Below are 6,027 nucleotides of genomic sequence, written 5' to 3'. Positions count from 1 at the left end.
ATTGAGGTAATTTATATTTGTTAATTATTTTTTTATCTTGCCTTAAAAGTCTATGGAATTTGATGTCTGTAGTTTAAAGGTAAAGTATCTCTGAGAAAAAGAGAACATTCTGAATTATTGTATCTTAACCTTTGTAAAATGAAAAATTAGTAAGCCTGAATCTGCCATCAGGCACAAAATGGTTTCACCTTTGTCCTCCTGGGCTGTAGAAGGGTCACAGCCACAGGATGGTGCGAATCCTATTAAATAGCTTTGATTTTAGAGGCAATGGTAGCCTGAAAAATGGAGAAGGTGACATATTTCTGGTTCATGACCTCTGTCCCCCCTTCCTTCTTCTGGACACTTCCCAGCCAAATCCCCTCCACCGGCCCCCACCTACACTGTCTCCAGGCTTAACAGTATATGGAAAAAATTCCTTCCTTCTCTGCCTCTCTCCCTTGTCTTGGTCTAAATGATGTACATAAAAGTTGTTAAGACATTCCTAAGTGCCCTCCAACTGGTCCCCATTCCTGAAAGATTCAGATCAGGACATTATCGAGGGGTTACTCTCTAGCTATTACTGGCTTGTTTTCTGTTTGCCGTGAAAATAGCCATACTCCCCTGCATTACTGAAGTGGCAGCAGAGGCAGAAAACTGCACGGACTCACTCTTCTATGCCACAGTCACGTCCAGGGGACCCCATGTCCACAGTTCATAAATTGTGACAAGCTGTGGCATAGATGTAACCCGTGTAGACCCAGTGGAAACCCCATCCTTCATCTGAGAGTGATGACTACACACTCATTTTTCCCACTCATGTTCCTTGGCTTAAAATATCAGGGGTGATGTGTGTTACGCTTACCAGCTTTGTGAGGCAGACCAGGTAAAGACACACTTTGGGCTTAAATTATCCCAGATGATTGCCTGCATCCTCTGTATTGCCAAACAGAAACAGCAGACTGGTTGGTGATTCTGCTGACTAAATGATACGTGTTCTCATATCATATGTGCCATCTTTATTGTGCATTACAAGCAATGAAAGATCTTGAAAATGCAAAGAGAAAAACGTGGTGCAGAGAATAAAGTTTGGTTTATAGATCCAAGGATAGGCTTTCCTTAAACAAACATTACGTACAATACACAGAAATGTTGACTAAATTCCATCTTTCCAAAATCAATGACTCCTTTATAAATATTCATTTATGAAAGAACTCAACTGAAATTCGCCAAGTTAAACAAACAAAATATATTTATAATGCTAGAAGGAAACGACCTCCAAGATTTCTTATATGGACAATTTTGAATAGTATCTCACCAAAGGGTGATGTGCCCCCCTCCCTTTTTTTTCCTAAACAAAGTGTAATCCTAGATCCCAGGAGGGAGGAAAGAGGAAGGTGGCAGCATTTGTTAGTGTTGGTTCAATCAGCAATTACTGGGATGAGAAAGACAGAAAAACGAATACATATCTCAGTTTCCTGAAAGCAAAGGTAAACTTCTGACGGAATGTGGAATATTATGTAAACTTCCTTGTAAATTCTGTACATAGTTCATTGAATTGTTCCCTGTTGCGTGGTGGTCCTCGGCTTTGGGTGGATGTTTGAACAATCCGAGCATTGTAAATACTGTAAGCTTCTAAGGCATTTGCTTTCATTCACGAAGTGAAGCGACTAGTGATTTGGGCCCAAACCAGAATCTTTTCCACTCTTGCTCTTTCTCTGCCATTTCGTGTGTGCCGTTGTGTGACTCTGCCAGGCGTCTGTGCTCCCGGCCTCATGCCCCCGCCCCACGGAAAGGGGCAGTAGCTGCTGAGAAGGCCGCGCTCCTGCGGGGCTCAGGGACGGCGCACAGCGGAGACAGGAACTGTAGCGAACTGCTCCTGGAACCGCGCTGTGAAAAGTAGACGTGCTTTTATCAGTCATTCGTGACTATTCATATATCGAAATACCAAATTTCCGCACTGTTGAGGGGTCAGGAATGAAAGAGATGTTCAAAATCCACAGGTAATCCAAAGCTTCCTCTGCACCAATAGCTCTAGTTTCTAACTTTTTTCCTTCCACAATGTTTCCCAGAACTTTTAATAAGAATAAAAGGGAATGGATGGGTTTGATCGGGGTAAACACACAGTCAAATGTCCAAAGGATGGGAAGGAGAAAAGGAAGAGACAGCAAATGACACTGAAACACCAACTGGGTGATTTGTCCCTCAAAGATGCAGAGGTAACCATGTCACTGTTTCTAAAGGGTAAAGAGAGATATTGGCAATTAAAGCTAGTATTTTTCAATGGGGGGGGCTCAGGGTTGTGTTTGATACGTGCTAGTTAAACTTAGAATCTGGTAATTAAATATTTTCACATATATTTCTCCCAAGTCCTGGTATTCTTGAAAAAGACTTCAGAATGGTGGGACATTTAGCCGTAAGATGTGTTTTCTTGCCAGCTGGCAGTCCCAGAGAAGGTGATGGTGTCTGCAGAAAATCAGAATATCCTAGCAAGCTGGGACATAGACTGGTTTCTTAGTAACATTTTTAGAGTGCACAATGTCTTTCTTAGAGTTAAGAACTTAGCAAGGCAGGGCTTTTTGTACCGGGATTCTATGTACCCAGAGAACCACTTTGGCTCCGAAATGTGCCAACCAGTGCCCATCAGTAATCAAATAAGAAAAGGGCCTGTAGGAACGAACCAGGTCAGTCAGAATACACTGTACTTTTACTTTAATCATGCTTTTTCTATATAACAGAAATCAACTAAACTGACAGAAACTTAATAGTGAAAGGTTGTAATTTCACAAGCCACTTTGAAAGGAAACCCTTTTTAAGAGAAGAATTGCAAACCAGAAAATACTAAGTTCCTAGAAGGGTAAGGATAAAGAGTTTTGAGTTTACTTTTACTTCTCCGGCAGATAGAATTTCCTTATTTGAACGGAAGAGGTCTAACACTTGTTTGTTTTGTTTTGTTTTTCCTTATCAAAAAGTCTTTGGTACATCAAGGGGCTCAGAGTCGTTCCTGATTGGCCCTTAGATACCCTGCACATCCTGGAGCAACCAGCACTCATGACAAAGATTTCAGTAGGAATTCAGTGCGGGAAAAATAGGTATATTTTTGAACCAGTTGGAAAGAAAACCGTCCTCAATGACTCTACCTGCATATCCTTTCCTGAAGACAATAGAAAAATAAATCAGTAAATGAGAGGCCAAATAACACGATGCATTTGCCTTAGGAACACAGGGTCACAGATCCACTAGCTTAAACAGCTCCCGTTAGAAGCCAAAGGATGAGTAAGAGCAATCAGTATTGCCATCTGGCTTTGACCTCTCCCTGGGTTTCCTTTTGAAGAGAAACAGAAAAGGGGGAACATTTTCCAATATAGCTTTTTTCTAGGGGAAAATTATTAAAATACGATATGCCTGTGCACCGTGCAGGTTTGGCTGTGCGTGAAATAGATTACCTCTCTTGTGCTCATTCCCTCCCAGCACCGGACGCCATTCTGCCTCCTGCCTTAACCCAATGGAATCCTCATGTTTTCCTCTTTCTCATTCCAGACCTCCTAAGTTGTCTTGCCCATGCAGAGCTGAAAGCTTCAGCTTCTTTGAACTTATATTGTGTATCTTCAATTCACAAAAACAACAAATTTTAACAATCTCCCCAGATTCCTAGTCCTATTGCCTTCAAAAGGTCTTTGGAGGTAGCTTGTATAATCGTGCTGGCCTCCTCTGAACTGCCTCGGGTTATTTTTCTTTTCTGCCTTTTCTGTCCTTTAGTCCTTTATGTCAAGAGTACATGTTTACATAAACCTTGTCTCCCTCAGCCTAATTGAAAATAAAGTGGAAATAAAAAATCATTAGCTCAAACCTGGGGAAATTCACATTATCTACACCAAAGTTGGCTGACAAGAACATCCCCTGACATTCTGGTTGCGGTATGGTGAATTCACACTGTATCAGCTCTTGTCCATCAAATTCATTTCCTCATGCCCTCCTTCAGCCTTAATTGTACGCCTTTTAAAAACCTATTATTATTCCTTCCAGAATAGTTTCTCATTCACGTAATACACTAGTGGTTACAGACCATCCTCTAGGAACTTGACCACTTTATACTGTTACTCTTACTCCTGTTACAGATTCCACGTCTATGCATCACCCCAGCGATTCCCCCTCAGCTTTCTAGCAGAAATTAAGGGTAATAAGACAAGTCATAATGCATATTTGTCCAAATTGCCCCTATAAAATGTGTAGAACATCTTTTTCCTCCAAACAGCATTCCTCTACTTAGAGAACAGAAAGTTCTCTAAACATATACCAAGCAATGTGCAGACTAACTTTAAAAGTTAACAATAAATGAGCAGTGGGGTGGAGAGAAGGAAATTATAGTGGATGGAAGATACCCTGGAGTTAGGACTGCAGGACCTGGCCTTTATGTCGCCCCTACCACTGCCCAATGGTACGGTTCCCGACATGCCACCAGATGACTTCCCTCCCAAATTTCCACCAGTGGGAAACCAAGTTCCCAGATACATTTCAAAGGGAATTTTAGAGAGGTTCCTTTGTATAGGAAGTTACTAGAAAGATACAGGAGCACTGTAGCCTCTGCTAACACAGCCCCATAAATTCAGTAATATTCCTTATTGTATATCTCTGGGAGTAAGTCATCAGGGTAGACCATCTGGTGTCAAGTGAATCGAATTCAATACCTGTTCAAATTCCTTTAAAAATACGTTAAAGTTATAATACCTAGAAATTTAAAATAAATTTATAGGCAAATGGCAAAAATAAATTATTTTACAATTTTAGTAATGGTCTATACTATAATATTTCCCTCCAAGAGCACTGGAGAGTCTCAGATAACATAAATCGGTGTGGTCTCTATTTTTAGATCTCTGGAAGATACAGATCCTTTAGGCTATTCCCTGCAGCTCAGTCAGGAAAAGCCCTGAAATGCCCCCTCGGGAGTGGAAAAGCCCAGGTCTATGCAGCATCTGAGCAGAAATGCTGTGGCAGTGCCCTTCAGTGTTTGTCCCCAGGACTGGCCCCCATCACTGTGTTCTGTGAGCGGAGTAGCAGGTAGGGCTGAGCTCTCAGACAAGGGGCGGCCTCCCATCTAGTTGGAAAAGATTCCAGGTCTTTAGAACCTCTGTTATCCGCTCTCCCTGCCCCACTTTTCCAAACCCCCTCCCCATTCCCCACTTAACTAGTTCAATCTGCCAAATGTTTTAGGCACAGCCATGACAAAACTGGAAGTTTACTTTATTAAATTGGAATTAGTGTTTCTAGCTCTTCATATTCTTAAAGCATGCACCCTGCCCATTCCAGTCTCTGAGCCTATTACCCAATGCGATTCCTGCACACTGATGTTCTTAACTTTTTCCCTTTTTCAAAAGATACCTTCCAACTCTAAACTTCCATGATTCTCCTGAGAGCCCCCTGACCATTCAGAATTGTTAGCAGAATGCCTAAAAATTCCTCCTTTCCATGGTAGGCCGGTCTACCTGTGTGATGGCCGCTTTTTTGTAAAGTTAGCCTAACATTCGCACACGCTGAACAACCTATCGTTCCGAACGTCCCACATGCAGGTGTGCCCACCATTCCTCTTCAAGTAGTGAGCTTAGTTTTGTTTGTCAGGTTTCTCACACTCTATGCCTTGAGGTAGGTTCATATTTAATGTCATCGTTTTAAAAACAGACGAAGCACTCGTAAGTCTTCAAATTCTCACCAAGTTGAGATGAATATTTACTAAGATGTATAGCAATTAGGGTTCATTCAGGTACAAGTAACAAAAGATGCCATTAAAAGTAACTTTGGCAATCAGAGTGACAGCTCCTGTAACAGTAAGTGCACGAGCGGGGGTTACTGGCTTCATTAGTTCGATAGCACAGTGATGTCGTCCAGGACCCAGACCAGTTCTTCCTATGTTATCACGATCCATTGTGGTTGCAACATGGCTACGCTCATGCACTCGTGTCAAGTGGCAGACACGGGAAAGTCCTGCATTAGGTCTCTTTTTAAGAGCAAGGAAATCTTTCCCCAAAAAACTCTGCCAGCCATCTTTTTTTGTTT

This window comes from Ursus americanus, chromosome 8 (genome assembly GCF_024610735.1).
Source record: "Ursus americanus isolate L20-20 chromosome 8, mUrsAme1.1.p, whole genome shotgun sequence".
Classification (NCBI taxonomy): domain Eukaryota; kingdom Metazoa; phylum Chordata; class Mammalia; order Carnivora; family Ursidae; genus Ursus; species Ursus americanus.
Note: the sequence above shows the minus strand (reverse complement) of the source record.